We start from the raw sequence: 21941 nt of genomic DNA, 5'->3' as shown, positions 1-21941 counted from the left end.
AGTTGCTGTGGCTGAGGTCAAAGAGGATGCTTCTTGTGTTCTCCTCTGGGATTTTGATGGATTCTTGTCTCACATCTAGGTCTTTCATCCATTTTGAGTTTATATGATGTATAAAGTTTATATGGTGTTTATATGGTGTAGTGTAAGAAAGTGGTCCGGTTCCATTCTTGTACATGTGGTTGTTCAATTTTTCCCAACACCATTTGTTGAAGAGACTATCTTTTTTTCCATTGGATATTCTTTCCTGCTTTGTCAAAGATGAGTTGATCATAGAGTTGAGGGTCCATTCTGGGTTCTCTATTCTGTTCCATTGATCTATGCATCAGTTTTTGTGCCAATACCATATTGTCTTAATGATTACAGCTTTGTAATAGAGCTTGAAGTCCAGAATTGTGATGCCACCAGCTTTGGTTTTCTTTTTCAACTTTCCTCTGGCTATTCGGGGTCCATACAAATTTTAGGACTATTTGTTCCAATTCTAAAAAACAGTGATGCATTTTGATAGGGATTACACTGAATATACAGATTGCTCTGGGTAGCATAAACATTTTAATGATATTTGGTCTCCCAACCCATGAACATGGAATGTTTTTCCATTTCTTTGTTTTCCTCAATTTATTTAAGGAGTGTTCTATGGTTTTCAAAATACAGATTCTGGGGATCCCTGGGTGGCGCAGCGGTTTGGCGCCTGCCTTTGGCGATCGAGTCCCACATCAGGCTCCCGGTGCATGGAGCCTGCTTCTCCCTCTGCCTATGTCTCTGCCTCTCTCTCTCTCTCTCTCTCTGTGTGACTATCATAAAAATAAAAAAAAAATAAAAATAAAAAGTACAGATCCTTTACCTCTTTGGTTAGGTCTATTTCTAGGTATCTTAAGGTAATAAATAATTTTTAAAAATAAAGTATCACATATTAATGCTTTGTGCTTTACTAAAGGCAACAACAGGATAAGATGAAACAATATTTTTAGCAAAAATCCTTCTAATAGAGCCTAAGAAGAGAATAAGTATATATTTAAAACACAAAAGTCATTGTTTATTTTGCTAAAAATTATTCTTTAAATATCACCTCTTGCAATCTCTCATCCATTTGCTTTCCCTGTCTGGAATACCATGCCTCACCTTTCCATCTCCCCCTCTATCTCCACACCATGCTTCATGAAAATTCTTTCCAGGCTTGCATAGCCAATTGCAAGGCCATACCCTGGGCACTCATTTATGGCCCTTCTAACCTCTTCCGCACCTGCTCCCAAGTTACTTTGTTTTACAGTTATTGGTGTCTACATCTATCTCTACAACTCAATTTTGAATTTATTTTGTATTTCTCATAGCACCTAGCTGAAACTCAGTTAATAACCAGGTAAATTAGCTTGGGTGAGACATTCACACTTTATGTACCTCAATTTCTTCATCTACCAAATGAGGATAACAATATCTGTCCTGCCTAACTGTAGTTTGCTATGCAATCAAGCTAGATAATAAATATGAAAGGATTTTTTTAAGTTCTACATATTCTTTGGGAAGCAATTTGACAGTATTTATCAAGAGCCTTTTTTTCATTTTTTCCTATTCAATAATTTTACTTCTAGTTATCTACCTCAAGGAAAAACTGTAAACAGAATGATTTTTAAAACACTGTTTAAACATTATTTATAATGGCAAAAAACATGAAATAATTTTAACACCCAACAAAATAATATGGCTGAGTAAATTACTGCAAGCTAACTCAATAAAACATTATATGCCATTGTTAAGTCATGAAAATTATTTTAAGAGATGATGTAATAGCTAACAACATGAGAAATGTTAAAGATGTAGTATTAAAAGAAAAACAGGAAAACTTGGCTGGCTCAGTCAGCAGAGTACATCACTCTTAATCTTAGGATCGCAAGTTTGAGCTCCATGTTAGGCATAGAGGTTACTTTAAAAAAATAAAATAAAATAGAGAGAGCCTGGGTGGCTCAGTTGGTTGCATGTCCGACTCTTGGTTTCAACTCAAGTCATGATCTCAGGGTCCTGAGATCAAGCCCCAAGTGGGGCTCCAGAACATGACAGAGTCTGCTTGGGATTCTCTCCCTCCTTCTTTCTCTGCCCCTCCCCACACTGGTACATGCATGCTCATTCTCTCTAATAAATAAATAAAATCTTTAAAAAATTAAAACATACAAACTATTTTTTAAAATTGACCACCAAGGGCAGTCCCGGTGGCTCAGCAGTTTAGCGCCACCTTCAGCCCGGGTGTGATCCTGGAGACCCAGGATTGGGTTCCCCGTCAGGCTCCCTGCATGGAGCCTGTTTCTCCCTCTGCCTGTGTCTCTGCCTCTCTCTCTCTGTGTGCCTCCCATGAATAAATAAATAAAAATCTTTTAAAATAAATAAATAAAGGGCAGCCCGGGTGGCTCAGCGGTTTAGCACCTCCTTCAGCCCAGGGCCCGATCCTGGAGACCCGGGATTGAGTCCCACATCAGGCTCCCTGAGTGGAGCCTGCTTCTCCCTCTACCTGTGTCTCTGCCTCTCTTTCTCTCTCTCTCTCTCTCTCTCTCTCTGTCTGTCATGAATAAATAAATAAATCTTTAAAATAAATAAGTAGATATATAAATAAATAAATAAATAAATAAATAAATAAATATTGACCACCAAAATTATACATCTAATCTGACAAGTATATAAAAAGGAAACATCTACTCACAAGAAAAATGATTAGAAAGAGTATACCAAAATACTAATTATGGTTATTTGAGAGTAAACATTCAATGAGTATTTTTACTTCTTATTTTGTATTTTTCAAATATTGTTTAATCAGTACATATTACTTTGAAAACAAAAAGAAAAATAAATTTTGAACATTAGTTTAAAAACTATATAAATTGCATAAAATAGCCACTTAAAAGATAAGAATATTTTGCCTTTAGATATATTACTTCATTATGGCTATATGATTGGTCATTTTTTAAAATAACAATTAAATTATTTATTTATTATTATGCTGTATTTTACACATAGCTTATTACATAACCAAGAAAAAAAATTAACCAGATTTTTTCTGCCTGTACTCGAAATAACCCCAATAATTATAACCAGTAAATATGAAAAGTCACTCCTTCCCCTTTTGTTATTCAGATATGTTGTCAACCACTATGAGGACCTGTCTTCTTGCTCTATAGGTGAGTCATAAATGCTGATGTTCTCTTCAGCCTATTTTAGAATCCAAAGCTATCTTTTACTTTCACTTCTAAAACATCCTTCTTAGGGCAGCCTGGGTGGCTTAGTGGTTTAGCGCCGCCTTCAGCCCAGGGCCTGGTCCTGGAGACCCGGGATTGAGTCCCAAGTCGGGTTCCCTGCATCTGCCTGTGTCTCTGCCTCTCTGTCTCTCATGAATAAATGAATAAAATCTTTAAAAAAAATAAAATAAAACATCCTTCTTAAATAAAATTGTTCTGTTTGAAAGAATCCTCTTTGCCCATGTATTCAGCAAGTTTAAGCATTTTTCTAGGTCACCACCAGAGGCCAAGGCTAACAAATTTTTCAACTGTAGTTCAGGCTACTGAATGTTTCATAGTAGGAGAAAAAAAAATTTTTTAAGGAAAAAAAAAATATCTCCTTTCTATTGGTCAGAAATCTCATTCCATATAGTCACATTTTGAATGTAAGTAATTTATATATTACCTTAAATATAAAATTCAAAATATTTGTTTCTCATTTTCAGGTATTTTTCATGTACTTTCTAAAGCACATCTCTTGAGGCACCTGGGTGGCTCAGTTGGTTAGGCATCTGCCTTCAGCTCAGGTCATGATCCCAGGGTCCTGGGATGGAACCCCACATCCAGTTCCCTGCTCAGCGGGGATCCTGTTTCTCCCTCTCCTTCCTGCTTGAGCTCTCTGCTATCCCTGTCATTACCTCTCTTGCTACCTCTGTCATTGTCTCTGTCTCTCTCTCTCAGATAAGTAAATAAAATCTTTAACATAAACAAAATAAAAATAATACAATGCATCTCTTCAGGAAGGTTGTAATTCCCATTCTCTTTCTAGTAACATGTATACTGATTTAACTTACATAGAGAGTTGTTTTTACAGATGAAAAAAAGAAGTCAAACCCTTGAATTAATTCCAAGTCTAAATCTTCCACTTAGAGTACTTGAATAAGAACTGTGTTATTCACCACTGTCATTGTTCTTTCCCAAGTTAATCTTACTAATATGCTTCTTCATTAAATTTGTCCACTCACATCTAACTAACCCAAATGTCTTATCAAGTACCCAAATCAGGCCAAGGATAAGAGCTGCTAGTGATGCTATTTTAAGAAGAAACAAAAAGTTATGAAGTTAGACCAGCTCTTATTCTGTCAAAACCCACCACTTCTTTGGTACATACATGTTATAGTACACTAACAGGAGAAACAGTGATGAGCTGACAACGTAGCTCATTCCTAGAGAAGAGTCTGGTTATTTTGTCCATGGATATGCACTGAAACTTTTTACACAAAAATATGGTTAATATGGGATGCCTGGGTGGCTCAGCGGTTGAGCATCTGCCTTCAGCTCAGGGCGTGATCCCAGAATCCTGGGATCGAGTCCCACATCAGGCTTTTCGCAGGGAGCCTGCATCTCCCTCTGCCTCTGTCTCTGCCTCTCTCCCTGTCTTCTCATGAATAAATAAAGTCTTTAAAAATATATATATATAGGGCAGCCCCGGTGGCTCAGCGGTTTAGTGCTGCCTTCAGCCCAGGGCCTGATCCTGGAGACCTGGGATCGAGTCCCATGTCAGGCTCCCTGCATGGAGCCTGCTTCTCCCTCTGCCTGTGTCTCTGCCTCTCTCTCTCTCTCTCTCTCTCTCTCTCTGTGTGTCTGTCATGAATAAATAAATAAAATCTTAAAATATATATATATATATAGTTAATATATGAAGTCTTATGAATGCCTGGGTGGCTCAATGGTTGAGCGCCTGCCTTTGGCTCAGGTCATGATCCTCGGGTTCTGGGATCGAGTTCTGCATCAGGCTTCCTGCAGGGAGCTTGCTTCTCCCTCTGCCTTTGTCTCTTCCTCTCTCTGTGTCTCTCATGAATAAATAAAATCTTAAAAAATATATATATATATATATATATAAAGTCTTATATTTTGATTCACAACTAAGGAATTTTGAAATTATTTGCTAGCTATAGATAATCATCTAGTTCTTTCAAGAAGTATGCTTCTTTTACCTCCAATATTCAGTATATAGCACTTTGCTGGCAGATCATAAATGTTTAATAAATGTTTCTTAAACCAGTGACACAGTAACATAATCAGCTTATTGAGAAGCAATTGCCAAGTTGTACCATACTGCAATAAGCACTGCAGCTAATTAGCTCAGTTTACTTGTATAAGGAGCCAAGGGCTCACTTCTCAAAAAAGCTTCTGGGGCCTTGTTCTAGTCACAATTTTGTATCTTATTCCAATAACCCATCTCTCTCCGAAGCAAGGAGAATCAGACAGAGAGAGACAGAGAGAGAGAAAAATAGTTTAGCACAATTCATCACCACTCCAAAACAGACAATTCAGAAAATATTTGGGTTTCTTAAGATTTATTTATTTGAGAGAGAGAGAGAAAGCATGAGCAGAGGGGAGGGGCAGAGGGAAAGGGAGAAGCAGACTCCCCACTGAGCAGGGAACCCAATATGGGACTCCATCACAGGACCCTGGGATCATGACCTGAGCTGAAGGCAGACATTTAACCAACTCAGGCACCTCAGAAATTTTTACAAATCAAACTGATAGTAAATGAGCTTTGCATCATTTTGATATGTAAAGTTCCAATATTTCAGTATGTTAAACTTAGTTAGAAGTAAAACAGGGGTGCCTATAAGCATCTAACTCTTGATCTCAGGGTCATTAATTCAAGCACTGCATTGGGCTCTGCGTGGAGCCTACTTAAAAAAAAAAGAGTAAAAAAATAGTAACATTAACTACTTCTCCTTAAACTAATGAAAACTAATATTTGAGCCCATCTCATTTTATTATAACTAAAATAGTTTTTCACACAGGTCTACTTAAGACAATAATCTTATGATTGCTATGATAGATCATTTGATTCAAAGCATTTGGCCAATAAAAGAGCTTCTATTTTTTGGATAAGGGAATTTCACTATTATGCTTTGCAAAACAAATACATAATATGAACATACACGAGACACACAGCCTAAAAAATATACCTTTTCCAAGAACTCTCAAATAAACTATCACGAATGGATCCAGTTTCAGAAATTTGAATACAGGAGAGTTTTAATTTGTATTAAGATCTCACTAGCTTTAATAGCTCAGGAAAGTCAACTAGCTTCTGTCTGTACATTTTCTCACTGTGAAAGTAAAGAAAATGCTACTTACTGCTTCATCACAGGGGGCACTGTGCAAATCAATTGGTTAATGTTCTTAAAGCACTGCCTAAGTGCTAAATGAAATCATTAGGGTGCATTGTATATCTCTTTGCAATTATCTGCCACCTTAAAATGCTATGGATAGTAAGGGTGTCTCACTCCTGAAATACTTAAAAGAAGGTTAAGGAAAGTTCAAGAGGTTAAAAAAAAAACACATGGGCTAAGTTAGGGTAGAAGAAAGGGAAATTTGGAATTTGGCACGTTTTATTACATGCTTCTTGTTACACCAAGTTACATGCTTCTTAGAATAAACACCACTAAACTTTATATTTTATTTTTTAGGATTTTATTTATTTATTTATTTATTTATTTATTTATTTATTCATGAGAGACACAGAGAGAGAAGCAGAGACATAGGCAGAGGGAGGAGAAGCAGGCTCCATACAGGAGTCCGATGTGGGACTCAATCCCAGAACTCCGGGATCACATTCTGAGCCAAAAGCAGATGCTCAACCGCTGAGCCTCCCAGGCATCCCAGAACTTTACATTTTAAATGGGTGAATTGCTTGTTCTGTGAATTAAATCTCAATAAACCTATTATAAAAATAATAAATCCAGCTCATCATCACACCAGGAAAAAAAACTTATATACTCCTTGAAAATGTGGATCATTATGCTAGGAAAAAGAATTCTAGCCACAAACATTTTGAGTAACATAGCGAGACCTGGGTGGCTCAGTGGTTGAGCATCTGCCTCCGGCTCAGGTTGTGATCCCAGGGTCCTCGGATGGAGTCCTGCATCGGGATTCCTGCGGGGAGCCTGCTTCTCCCTTTGCCTATGTCTCTGCCTCACTCTTTGTGTCTCTTGTGAATAAATAAATAAAATATTTTTTTTAAATGCTACATTGTTTTAAGAAATCAATACTATACAATAGAATTATACAATTAACTGGTGCATTGAGATAAAATTATAACTTACTTTTAATAATTTAATTATTAATTATAATAATTACATATTTAATCTGACAGATTAAAAGTCTATCTTGAAATCAATGATACCAGATACAGTAATGCCTACCTTTGCTTTTGCTGATTTTCATCTTAGAATATTCTTTGGAAGAGAAATTTTCAGATACACAAAATGAAATTTCAACTGAATTCATAATTGTAGTAGTAGTAGTAATATTAATGACATATTTGGGAGTTTTTGTTTTTAGTAGTGACACGTTTATATAGTTATTTATAAAAGTATTAGAGTATCAGACGGCAATAAATGTGAAAGGTTTGAGACTTACCCTATTTGCAAACAAACAAGTCAGCATGCCACAATTTCATGGATGTTAGCAGAAGACACAAGACTCCTGGATCAGAGACAAAGGATAGTTTATTACACGCAGAACAGCAGTAGTGTGACACAACAAAGTGACACAAGAAGGGCCAAGAGACACCTGTTGTGTGAAAGAAGAGGAACTCTAAGATAGAAAACCTCAATCTGGGATGCCTGGCTCAGCAGTTGAGCAACTGCCTTCGGTTCAGGGTATGATCCCCATCCCGGGATCAAGTCCCACATCGGGCTCCCTGCATGGAGCCTGCTTCTCCCTCCACCTGTGTCTCTGCCTCTCTGTATATGTCTATGTCTCTCATGAATAAATAAATTAAATAAAATCTTTAAAAAAAAAAAAACTTAATCTTTTCTTTCTGCTCCAGAGAGAGATACCCTCTTCCAAAGCTGTTTGCTAAACCAACATTCTTGAAAAAATAGTCCTGAACAAAAGGCTGGCAATGGCAATGCTCATAAGACATGCAGAATTTCAGAGAAACAAGGAGAATTATGTTCTCACACTAAGGTGACCATACATCTTGATTTGCTTGGAACAGCCCAGGCTATCATCTATTGTCCAAGTTTAATAATCAATAGCACCCCCTTTCACTCTCACAAATATCCCAAACTGGACATGAAGTTATACATTTAAAATTCTTAAGAAATTCCTCTGCCTGGACAGAGCAGTAATGATCTCAACAGTTAAAGTTTAGGTCAATGGTTCAAGAATAGAGGTCAACATCACAACAAAAATTACCTCCAAATAGATTAAGCACTTGAATATAAGACCAGAAACCATAAAACTCCTAGAAGATAACATGGGTGGAAAGCTCCCTAACACTGATCTTGGCAACGATTTTTTGGGTATGATGCCAAAAGCCAAAGTAACAAAAGAAAAACATGTGAGACTACATCAAACTAAAAAGCTTCTGCACAGCAAAAGAAACCATCAACAAAATGAAAAGGCAACCTAATGAATGGGAAAAGATATTTACAAACCACATATCTGATAAGGGGTTAATACCCAAAATATATAAGGAACTCATAAAACTCAATAGCAGAAAAACAGACAACCCAATTAAAAATGGACAGAGGATCTGAATAGACATTTTTCTAAACAAGACAGACATGGGATGCATGGGTTGCTCAGTGGTTGAGCACCTGCCTTCGGCCCAAGGTGTGATCCTGGAGTCCCAGGGTCGAGTCCTACATCTGGCTGCCTGCATGGAGCCTGCTTCTCCTCCCTCTGCCTGTGTCTCTGCTCTCTCTCGCGCGCTCTCTCTCTCTCTCTGTCTCTCACAAATAAATAAATAAAATCTTAAAAAAAAAAAGAAGACACACTAATGGCCAATAGATACATGAAGAGTTGCTCAGCATCATTAATCATCAGGGAAATGCAAATCAAAACCACAAGAAAATATCACCTCACACTTGTGAGAATGGTTAGTTAATAAAGAAGATAAGAAATAAGAGTGGGGTGACTGCGTGGCTCAGTCAGTTAAGCATTTGCCTTCAACTCAGGTCATGATCCCAGGGTCCTGAGATAGAGGTCCTCATTGAGGGGCTGCTTGGTGGGGAGCCTGCTGCTCCCACATGCTCAGTGGGGAGCCTACTTCTCCCTCTCCCTCTGCCTGCCACTCCCCCTGCTTGTGCTCTCTCTCACTCTCTTTGTCAAATAAATAAAATATAGGAAGGAAGGAAGGAAGTTAGGAAGGAAGTTAGTTAGGAAGTTAGGAAGTTAGTTAGGGAGGAAGGAAGGAAGGAAGGAAGGAAGGAAGGAAGGAAGGAAGGAAGGAAGGAAGGAAGGAAGGAAAGAAAGAAAAAGAAAGAAAGAAAGAAAGAGAAAGAAAGAAAAAGAAAGAAAGAAAGAAAGAAAGAAAGAAAGAAAGAAAGAAAGAAAGAAAGAGAAAGAAAGAAAGAAAGAAAGAAAGAAAGAAAGAAAGAAAGAAAGAGAAAGAAAGAAGAAAGAAAGAAAGAAGAAAGAAAGAAAGAGAAAGAAAGAAGAAAGAAAGAAAGAAGAAAGAAAGAAAGAAAGAAAGAAAGAAAGAAAGAAAGAAAGAAAGAAAGAAAGAAAGAAAAAGAAAAGAGAGAGAGAGAAAGAAAGAAAGAAAGTAAGTTGGTGAGGATGTGGAGAAAAAGGGAACCCTTGTGCACTATTGGTGGGGATTGCAAATTGATGCCGTCAATATAGAAAAAAGTATGAGGCTTCCTCAAAAAATCAAAAACACCCAGTATCACTCATCATCAGGGAAATGCAGACCAAAACTACAACAAGATAGTACTTCATACCTGTCAGAATGGCTAAAAGCAAAAACACAAGAAACAAGTGTTGGCAAGGATATGGAGAAAAAGGAACCCTCGGGCATCAGTGGTCCGAATGCAAATTAGAGCAATCACTATCAAAAACAATATGGAGGGCAGCCCCGGTGGCGCAGCCTGTTTAGCGCTGCCTGCGGCCCAGGGTGTGATCCCGGAGACCCTGGATCGAGTCCCACGTCGGGCTCTCTGCGTGGAGCCTGCTTCTGTCTCTGCCTGTGTCTCTGCCTTTCTCTCTCTGTCTCTATGAATAAATAAATAAAATCTTTAAAAAAAAAACAATATGGAGGTTCCTCCAAAAAATTAAAAATAGAACACCCTACAATCTACTAATTGTGCTACTGGATATTTACCAAAAAAAAAAAAAAAATACAAAAAGACAAATTCAAAAGGATACATGCACGCCTATGTTTATAGTAGCATTATTTACAATAGCCAAATTATGGGAACAGCCCAAGTGTCCATTGATAGACATATGGATAAAGATAGACATATGGATGGATAGACATATGGATGATGTAATACAAAAACAAATGAACATAGGGGAAGGGAGGGACAAATAAAATAAGATGAAATCAGAGAGGGAGACAAACCATAAGAGATTTTCAACTATAGGAAACAAACTGAGGGTTGCTGAAGGGGAGGTTGGTGGGGGGAATGGGATAATTGGGTGATAGGCAATAAGAAGGGTATCTGATGTATGGCACTGGGTGTTATATGCAACTGATGAATCACTAAACTACCTCTGAAACTAATAATGCGCTATACGTTAATTGATTGATTTTAAATAACATAAAAAATGTCAGTTGAAGAAAAGATGTGATATACACATCTGTATATATCCATATATATCTATATAATGGAATATTGGTCACAAAGAAGAAAATTTTGCCATTTGTGACAATATGGATGGACTTTTTTTTTTAAGATTTATTTATTTATGATAGACATAGAGAGAGAGAGAGGCAGAGGGAGGGAAAAGCAGGCTCCATGCCAGGAGCTTGACGTGGAACTCGATCCCGGGGCTCCAGGATCACGCCCTGGGCCAAAGGCAAATGCCAAAACGCTGAGCCACCCAGGGATCCCCCAATATGGATGGACTTTAAGGGCATTATGCTAAACAAGGCAAATAGAGAAAGATAAATACCACATTATCTCACTTATAGGGGAATCTTTAAAAAAAAAAAAAAAAAAAAAAGCTCATAAATACAGAACACAAATTGGTGGTTGCCAGAGGTAGGGGGATAGGAGATGGCGAAATAGGTGAAAGGGATCAAAAGGTACAAACTTCCAGTTATAACATAAGTCCTGGGAATATAATGTACAGCGTGGTGACTGTAGTTAATACTATCTTGTATATTTGAAAGTTGCTGGGATCCCTGGGTGGCGCAGTGGTTTGGCGCCTGCCTTTGGCCCAGGGCGCGATCCTGGAGACCCAGGATCGAATCCCACATCGGGCTCCCGGTGCATGGAGCCTGCTTCTCCCTCTGCCTGTGTCTCTGCCTCTCTCTCTCTCTCTGTGTGACTATCATAAATAAATAAAAATTAAAAAAAAAAAAACTAAAATCTTAAAAAAAAAAAAAGAAAGTTGCTAAGAGAGTAAATTTTAAAAGTTCTCATCACAACCAAAAAAAAATTAACTATGTGTGGGATGTAAGTTAACTAGATTTATTGTGGTGATCATTTCACAATACATGTAAATATGGAATCATTATGTTGTACACCTAAGACTAATGTGATGTTATACATCAATTATATCTCAGTCAAAAAAAAAAGGAAGAAAAAAAGAAGAAAGTCAAATCATGGGCATCATTTTAATAATCACTGAATAAAAAGGACTTCAGGTACTTATCTAGAAAGAAAGAGATTATCTCAGAAAAAAATTAGAAGCTGTTTTGATCATTAAGACAAGCCATTAAAAGGGGTGGCTGGCTGGCTCAGTCAGAAGAATGGCTCAGACCAACTCTTGGTCTCAAGGTTTGTGAGTTTGAACCACACATTGGGTGCAGAGACAAGCCATTAAAAATGACAACTGCAGCTTTCATATAGCTGGTTATAATAATTATATTACTTGCCTAAATACTTGTGCATCTTTATGGAAAAAATCTCAGGTAATTTTTACTCCAAATGTCTCCAAAACTAAGAAATCATTTTCTGACTTTCCATTTTGAGTTGTAAAAAATATTAAAGACATCCAGGGTGCTTCAGCTACATCTATGCATTCCACCCCTGACAGGTTCCCCATCCACTCTCACCCTTTCAGACAGCTTAACTTGACTTCACCTGCATTCCACTCTCGTCCTCATCCCCTTCCCCTACTCTCCCATCCTTGTGCTCAATGCTGACCCTTGTCTCTACAATCAATCCTAACCTTAGACAATAATGATTTAATGAGTTTTGACTCAATAGTAAAGAACCAAGTTCAACTTACCCCTTCTGACCACCCTACCTGGCCCACTTTAGTCAAGTGCACTTTGGTCTTATTCCCTTGGTCTGCACCTATCCAGATGTCCATTTGTGGTAAGTGAATCCTTGATGGTCTCATTCTCTGGATCTGAGTTGGTATCAGTTCCTGGGGGTTGTAATCTTGCTAGGCTCTTGTCAGGCCCCTCTCAGGGAAGAGGATCTTGCAACAGATCCTAAATCCTGAGGCAAGGATTGTAATACCAAATTGACCATGCTCCTGGATTCTCTGTACCTATGCTACACATGGCTGTTGAAGAACGATATCATGGGATTTTCAAGATACATATAATTTTATTGACGTGTCTTCAACCCCATTTGCAATGGAGTGCCCACTAGCCTGGACTTCCTCTTTAGACCCACCCAGAGTCTCACAATAATGACCTTTTCAAAAACCTCAGTTTGATTTGTCTTATTTCTTCTCATCCTGCCATTTCTGCTGCAGCTGGCTGGTTCGTGCCTAACTCTATTCTGAAACATTGAGGGGCACCTGGGTGACTCAGGTAAGTGTCTGATTTAGAACTCAGGTTATGATCTCAGGGGTATGAGATTCAGCCCCACATCAGGCTCCATCCTGGGATAAGCCTGCTTAAGATTCTCTCTCCCTTGTCCTCTACTCCTTCCCCACTATCTACCTCTCCTAAAAAAAAAAAAAAAAAAGATTGAAACATCGAGAATTTCTGTATTGCTGTTCTCCTTTCACAACTCTTACTAAAGAATTAAGTACATGATTCCAGAAGGTTATCAGTATGAAGTAAAAAATGTTTAACAAGAGATGCCTGGGTGGGGGATCCCTGGGTGGCTCAGCGGTTTAGCCCTTGTCTTCTGCCCAGGGTGTAATCCTGGAGTCCCAGGATTTAGTCCCACATCGGGCCTCTCGCGGGGAGACTGCTTCTCCCTCTACCTATGTCTCTGCCTCTCTCTCCCTCTCTGTGTCTCTCATGAATAAATAAATAAAATCTTTTTAAAAATGCCTTACAAAATACTCTGTATTGCAAAATAGTTTCAGTGTGTAACAGATTATTGGCATGCCTAGATTTGTTTGTGAGTTTATGAATTTTCAATTTATATGGGTCCTTAGGAAATTACCTAAACCTCAATGTAAAATAATATTATAAAAATAGTAAAACTTATATATATATATATATAATTGTAATTATGTTTTAAAAATCATGGATGTGAGCAATCCATCCATGTGGATTGAAAAACAATCCACAAACAGCAATGCACCTCATGTACAAGTGAGAGTAATGTCAGAGTAATGTAAATATGGAGTTGTTTTCTTTTTAAAAATATATGTTCTTGCATTTTGATAAGGAAAAGGAAATTGCAGTATTTATTTATAAGATAATACTTTCCAAGTATGCTAATGAAAACTACTATAGTTAAATGTTTCCTTTTTAATGAGCTCTTCCTTAATCAAATCTTGGTTTAGCTGTGTATTGATTTAGAACATGCCCCCTTTCATATGCACATGTGTGTTTTCCAGAGGCCCCAAAAGGTTAACAACTGTTATACATCATTATATACTAACAGTTTGGTCTAATGGATAAGGACTGAGTCAGCAATCTTAATATCTTCCTCTTAGCGCTATGACCCTGGAAAGCCACTTAACATCTATCACTTTGGATTCTCTTTTAAAACAAGTAATAGTAATTGTTGAATTAGGAAAATAACCATAAAACATATCAAGAGACTTTAGTGAAAAATTAGAAATGAATGTAAACTAATATAAAGACCCAGTTCAGCTAGCCTACTTTTCTAATATAATACATGAAATTTTATTTTGATAGAAATGTGTTCTTGGATTATAACTAAGATTATTGGTCATGGAATATAAATTAGACTATTAGGATATTTAAAACATTTTGCTGACTATCAAACAACATTTTGACATATATTTTAAATGAGAAACATAGTGTGGACATGTAAAGGCATGTAATTCTTTCTGTAGCCACAAGTTAGGATTTTTAATTGTAAAGAAAAAATGGTTAATTTGTAAATGTGACTCTGTCCATTTGTAAATGGTTATCTCTAGTTAAAATTTTTAAAGTTCCTTTAAAATGTATAGTAGTAATTCCACAGGTTCACCAATTGTAATGACACTCTAACAAAAATCCTGCTTTTTCACAAGTCATTGAGAAATATTGCAGCAAAGATTAATTATCATTCTACTGTCTAAAAAGTGTACCTTCAAGCTGTGAAATGAGTGAACAGAGATCTATTATGACTTTAACAAGAACGTTACTCTCCATGGGGATTACTGCTATTAACAGTGGGAAATGTATCATTTAAAGACATTAAAATTAAATGGAAATGTTTCACCCATTTAAATAAAACTCTTGTTCTTTACTTCACAATAAAACTCGCTTTTGCGGGCAGCCCCGGTGGCTCAGCGGTTTAGTGCCTGCTTTCAGCCCAGGGTGTGATTGAGTCCCACGTTGGGCTCCCTGCACGGAGCCTGCTTCTCCCTCTGCCTGTGTCTTTGCCCCCCACCCCCCCACCCCGTGTCTATCATGAATAAATAAATAAAATCTTTAAAAAAAAAAAAACAACCTTGCTTTTGCTAGCTTCTTTATTGTAGGAGTTTATGCAAAATTTTCCTGGTAGTGCCATTTCAGATTTCTTTTCTATAGAGATAGTAGTAGAAAGGTATTAATATAGTTTAGCAGTATTTGCAATTGAATACATGAGGACTCCATTCTAGCTACAAACATTATTACTCCTAATATAGCACTGTTAGCTATTTACTTCAAATTTCGACAAATTATTTACAAAAATCTTAGATCCTAAATTTGTTAGCTTTCTTCCTATATGTACTAGATTCTATGTAGGGAATTGGATAAAACATAAATTGTGCCTATATAAAAAGAACAAGTGAGGAGAAGAGAGTAACCTCTATATTTTAAAATATTGGAAATGATGAAATACCATCTCCAAAAACAAATAGGTAAGTGCTGTAATTTATTTTTATTCCCAATATTGGCCAGAGTGCAACAAAATGGACATTTATGTTCACTTCATTTTGGGAAATAAATTGGTCCTTTCTGGAAATCAATTTGGTTATATGAATCAAAAGTCTTATAAATCATATCACCCTTTGGCCCAGTATTAATACTACTAGGAATTCATCCTTAGGAAGTAATGTAAAATGTTGATTATACCCATAGATGTGCCAGCATTGTTTATAGTAGCAAAATTCTGTAAACAATCTAAAAGCTCAACAAAAGCAAATTATGGTGGTAGAAAGAATGGGATATTTTGCAGCTATTAAAAATTATGTACATATGGGCAGCCCGGGTGGCTCAGAGGTTTAGGGCCACCTTTGGCCCAAGGCCTGATCCTGGGGACCGGGGATTGAGTCCCACACCAGGCTCCCTGCATGGAGCCTGCTTCTCCCTCTGCTGTGTCTCTGCCTCTCTCTTTCTCTCTTTCTCTCTCTCTCTCTCTCTCTGTGTGTGTCTCTCATGAATAAATAAAATCTTTTTAAAAAAATTATGTAAATAAATTATTTTTTAATTTTTATTTATTTACTCATGAGAGACACAGAGAGAGAGGTAGAGACACAGGCAGAGGGAGAAGCAGGCTCCCTGCAGGGAGCCCAATGTGGGACTCAATCTCAGGACCCAAGGATCATGCCCTGGGCAGAAGGCAGATGCTCAACCGCTGAGCTACTCACAAATTTTTTTAAAGATTTAATTAATTTATTTAAGAAAGAGAGAACAAACAGGGGAGGGGCAGAGGGAGAGGGAGAGATACAAGCAGACTCCCTGCTGAGTATAGAGCCCAGAGCAGGACTCAATCCCAGGACCTTGAGATCATGACCTGAGCTAAAGTCAGATGCTTAACCAACTGAGCCATCCATGCACCCAGAGAATGTAGTATTTTTATGATTATAACAAATTAATGGGTTAGGAATTAAAAGCAAATAAATTTTACTTTTTTTAAAAGATTTTATTTATTGATTCATGAGAGACAGAGAGAGGCAGAGACCCAGGCAGAGGGAGAAGGAGGCTCCGTGCAGGGAGCCCAATGTGGGACTTAATCCTGGAACTCCAGGATCACGCCCTGAGCCAAAGGCAGATGCTCAACCGCTGAGCCACCCAGGTGTCCCAAATTTTACTTTTTAAAAAAATGGGGACATGGAAGAAAATTCTTCATACATTGTCAAATTTTAAAAAGCACATTACTTAAAAAGTGGATGTAGATTGATTCTTTTTTTTTAAGCTTATGAAGTAGTCAAATTCATAGAAACAGAAAGTAAGATGGTAGTTACTGGAACAAGGGGGCAGGGACAAATGAGTTGGTTTAATGGATATACAGAGCTTCTGTTTTGCAAGATGAAAGGTCTGAGGAGGTGCTGCAAACCATGTGAATACACTGAATACTACTTAACTATACACTTAAAAGTAGTTAAAATGTAAGTTTTATGTTATGTTTTTTACCAAATTTTAAAAAATATATAATTATGTAAAAATCTCTATGTATGTGAGTGTGTATCAGAATAAGATATCACATTGTTAACAAGAGTTTTCTTAAAAGTAGGGAAAGAGGGGGACACTTGGGTGGCTCAGTGCTTGAGTGTCTGCCTTTGGCTCAGGGCATGATCCTGGAGTCCCAGGATCGAGTCCCACATTGGGGTTCCTGCATGGAGCCTGCTTCTCCCTCTGCCTATGTATCTGATTCTCTCTGTGTGTCTCTCATAAATAAATAAAATATTTTTTTTAAAAAGTAGGGAAAGGGGATGGTCATGGTCAGGAGGAGACTTCTTTAACTGTAAATACTTCAGTATAATTTTAATATTTGTGTGAGCCAATATCACTTTTATATCTTTTTTCTTTTTAATTTTGTGGCGGAACCTAGATCCATTTGTGGTTTCTTGTTCCTAATTGCTATAACTTTCAATGAAAGAGTAATGAGCTAAGTCACATGTATCCAATTCAGCAGTCAATAAAGCCATGCAGGCTGCCGATCAAAACAGGACTGAAAAACATTTAAATACATGTGTCATTTCCCTAAGAAGTTACCTGACCTTTCACATCAACTTTTCAATGTCAATGTGTTAAGTAGTTAAAGAAAAGATCATTGTACTTAGGGATAGAATGGAATAAATAAAAGATATCAAAACCACTTACAAAATTATTGATCAGTTCGCATTGAAGAATAAAAGTTAGGGATGCCCAGGTGGCTCAGTCAGTTGAGCTCCTAACTCTTGGTTTCATTTCAGGTCATGATTTCATGGATCCTAAGATCAAGACCTAGGTCAGACTCCACAATCAGTGGGGGGGTTGCTTAAAGATTCTCTCCCTCTGGCCCAACCCCAATGTCTCTTTAAAATTAATAAATAAATCTTAAAAAAAAAGAATAAAAACTAAATTAGAAACATGTTAAGTATTTATTAAAATTACCTACATAAAATGAATTAATCAATAGTATAAATACAATCATTTGTAATTAAAATGTATAGTTCCATTAAGTATGGTTGTTTTACTTACAGCAACACACCAACAGATGTAGAGAATAATCTATTCATCAGGCTTGGTGATCATTTCTACCTGCTCAAAATGATGAGAATCACTGTCTGAACTCTGGATACACTAACAAAGCAAAAAAGAATATTCATTCATTTACTCACTCCTTCAATAAATCTTTACTGAGGAGCTACTGCTTTGCCAGATATTGTGTGAGTCTAAAACAATCAGAATGGGGCACCTGGCTCATGTAGAGCATAAGACTCTTGATCTTGAGATTGTCAGCTCAAGCCCCACAGTGGATGTAGAGATTACCTAAAAGTAAAATATTTTTTAGAAATTTAAAAATAGGGGACGCCTGAGTGTCTCAGTGGTTGAGCATCTGCCTTTGGCTCAGGGCATGATCCTGGAGACCAGGGATCGAGTTCCACATCGGGCTCCCCGCATGGAGCCTGCTTCTCCTCCCCCTGCCTGTGTCTCTCACTTTCTCTCTGTGTTTCTCGTGACCAAATAAATAAAATCTTTTTTAAAAAAATTTAAAAATAGGGACGCCTGGGTGGCTCAGTGGTTGAACACCTGCCTTCGGCTCAGGGCATGATCCTGGTTACCCAAATCAAGTTCCCCAACAGGTTTCCTGTGGGAATCCTGTTTCTCCTTCAGCCTGTGTCTGTCCCTCTCTGGGTATCTCATGAGTAAGTAAATAAAATCTTTTTTAAAAAATTTAAAAACAAATAAATAAAACAACTAGAATGTTTTAAAATATTTCATGGTGGTACCTGGCTAGCTTACTTGGTGGAGTGTGTGACTCTTGGTGACTCTTGATCTTGGCGTTGTAAGTTTGAGCCCCACAATGGGTATAGAGATTACTTAAAAATCCAATCTTTCAAAAAATAAAATAAAATATTTCCTGGAAAAAATATGTATTTACTGGACACCACTTATGTATTTAGCACTGTGCTAAGTATGGTGGTGATTGTTATAAAGGAATGTAGAGAGGTAATTATCACTTAAACAATCAGCATTTAAAATAGAACTTCAGAATTAAAAAGAATAGGGACACCTGGGTGGCTCATTGGTTGAGCATCTGCCTTTGGCTTAGGTCATGACCCTGGAGTTCCTGGATCAAGTCCCACATCATGTTCCCTTCAAGGACCCTGTCTATGTCTCTGCCTTTCTCTCTCTCTGTCTCTCATGAATAAATAAGTAAATAAATCTTAAAAAAAAAAAAAAAATTAAAGGGGATCCCTGGGTGGCTCAGCGGTTTAGCGCCTGCTTTCGGCCCAGAGCATGATCCTAGAGTCCTGGGATCAAATTCTGCATCGGGCTCCCTACATGGAACCTGCTTCTCCCTCTGGCTCTCTCTCTCTGTCTCTCATGAATAAATAAATAAAATCTTTAAAAAAAAAAGAATTAGAATATTATGGCAGCCATTTCTTACTTTTTTGGAGTTAACATTTTTTTAATGAACTGGTAATTCTGTTAGGCAGCTTTACTTTCCTTTATGGCCTTATATTGGGAAAACAAAACATTTGCAACCACATTTGAGTTTCCCTCCTTTATTTTAAAATTTTACAAGTATGTGAGATTCAAAAGTCTAGAAATCACTGTCCTAGAAAAAAAAAAGTATATGTTTAATTCCATAACCAACTGAACGGTCTCTAAGTAGCAGAATGGTAGGATTGGTTTAATGGTGACAGATTAGAGGCTCATTAATTGTTGACATCTCCTTGATAGATTAATTTAGTAAAATGTAAAAAATTCAAAATATATAAAAAGGAGAAAGTATTACATAGAATAATTTAATATAGAAACTATTAAATATAAATAGAATAAGTAGGATATAAGTTAAAATGGTGCAAACTATTTCCAAACACACACACACACACACACACACACATCCATACAACCAAGGAAAAATGTGTTTGTGCACTAAACTGAGATATCAGGACCAACAAACAACACATTATGCACATCCTGTTCAACTCTATTTTTCACAAAATTTAAGGAAAAGAGTAAGTTCTAAAGTGTTTTTCCAAACCATTATGATGTATTATCATCTATTTGATGTATTTGTAAACGGAGTTAGTATTCTGAATCCTGACACTGACCCGAATGTAAGTGGTCACTACTTTGACTTTCTCAGGGTATACAGTAAGAGAAAAGGTAAAGACTGATAAACTCTGTTATATATATTTTGTGTGTGTGTGTGTGTACCAAGAGCAGTTCTACAAATCATGGAATGAATCACTGAATTGCAGAAGACAGCATCTGCCAAGCATTTTTAAGAGCCAGCATTTCTATAGCTCCCTTTGTTCCTCCCTTGCTGTAGGGCAGATGTCTCACATGGTTTAGAACATCAAATAGTGGCTAACCATCAGGACTCAGTAATTTGACTGTCAAATTGATAGCTTCATTTTTATTTCTCTTCTAAAATATGTATGTTACCCCTTATTTTTTCTTTGTATCATTTTTCTACTGAAAAGCTGCTATTTTCATTTTTTTTTTTTCTATATACAAGACTCATCAAGCTACCTGCTCTGGGCTTTGTGATTATGGCTTAAACACATTTCTTTACAATATGAACTTCTGGACATGATATAAGCTGTTTGATTCCAGCCTTGATCTTCAGGGAAACTTTCCAGTCCTATACTTATGGTTTCTTGAGTGAACCTGCCTGGAAACTACCAACATCTGTCCTTTGTTCTCATCAGTAATTCAGAACCTTGATGACATTGGAATCACCTTCTTTTTTTATTTTTTTAATTTTTTTTTTTTTATGATAGTCACACAGAGAGAGAGAGAGAGAGAGAGAGGCAGAGACACAGGCAGAGGGAGAAGCAGGCTCCATGCAGGAAGCCCGATGTGGGACTCGATCCCAGGTCTCCAGGATCAGGCCCTGGGCCGAAGGCAGGCACTAAACCGCTGAGCCACCCAGGGATCCCCTAGAATCACCTTCTTAATCAGCTTACGGAGGCCCAATCTCAGCCCAGTTCCATTAAAATCAGAAATTTAGGGGATGGCACTCATGCATATGTAGTTCTTAACTTTCTCCACTTTCTCCACTTTGGTTGAGAAACCACTGATAGGACATGGAAGTCAACTACTTCTTGTTGACCTGTCATTATTTCTTGTTTTGTCTGTCTCCTCTACTAGACTGTGAACTCCTCGAAGACAGCACTTGGCAAACTAGGTTTTGATCATTTCATTTAGAATTAAAATCCAAACTCCTTACCATGGCTTCAGTGGCCTGGTATAATCTTTTCCCTGCCTGTCCACCTCACATCTCCTCTTGCTCCTGAGTTTCTTGCAATCATGCCAAATTTATTACAACCTATAGGCCTTTACATTTACTGTGCTCTCCACTAGATACATTCTTCTCCTAGTCCTTTATTCCTATGGCTCTTTCTCATCATATAAATCTATTCTCTGTTCTTAGAAATTCTTTCCTGACAGGCCTATATAAAATAACCACTCGGGATCCCTGGGTGGCGCAGCGGTTTGGTGCCTGCCTTTGGCCCAGGGCGTGATCCTGGAGACCCAGGATCGAGTCCCACATCGGGCTCCCGGTGCATGGAGCCTGCTTCTCCCTCTGCCTGTGTCTCTGCCTCTCTCTCTCTCTCTCTGTGACTATCATAAATAAATAAAAAATTTAAAAAATAAAAAATAAAAAAAATAAATAAAAATAAAAAAAAATAAAATAACCACTCCTTCTGCAATTTCTATCACCTCCCATTGTCTTATTTCCTTCATGGAATTTACTTCTATCAAAAGTTAACTTTTGGGAGCCTGGGTGGCTCAGTGGTTGATCATCTGCCTTCTGCTCAGGGTGTGATCCCCTAGTGCCAGGATCAAGTTCCACAGGGGGCTCTCCGCAGGGAGCCTGCTTGTCCCTCTGCCTGTGTCTCTTCCTCTCTCTCTCTCTCTCTCTGTGTGTGTCTCTCATGAATAAGTAAATAAAATCTTTTAAAAATAAAAAATAAATAAAACTCATGCTACCAAAAAATATTTAAAAAAAAAAAAGAAGC

At 37.5% G+C, this 21941-nt stretch overlaps 1 long non-coding RNA gene across 8 annotated transcripts in view; it reads right to left on the bottom strand.

The window, feature by feature from the left end:
- LOC144288703 (uncharacterized) overlaps window positions 1-21941 on the bottom strand; it is an 81117-nt gene that overhangs the window by 33312 nt on the left and 25864 nt on the right. For 2 of the 8 annotated variants that reach the window (XR_013356668.1, XR_013356669.1), the window contains exon 5: window positions 7641-7706. This is a non-coding gene — a long non-coding RNA (uncharacterized LOC144288703). Of the gene's footprint in view, window positions 1-4896; window positions 5069-6722; window positions 7210-7640; window positions 7707-15010; window positions 15076-17940; window positions 18043-21941 lie in introns of those variants that run through there. The other 6 variants (XR_013356667.1, XR_013356670.1, XR_013356665.1 and 3 more) reach the window with 6 other exon arrangements.

Source organism: Canis aureus, chromosome 18, assembly GCF_053574225.1.
Source record: "Canis aureus isolate CA01 chromosome 18, VMU_Caureus_v.1.0, whole genome shotgun sequence".
NCBI lineage: Eukaryota > Metazoa > Chordata > Mammalia > Carnivora > Canidae > Canis > Canis aureus.
Note: the sequence above shows the minus strand (reverse complement) of the source record. Positions and strands in the feature narration are given on the sequence as shown.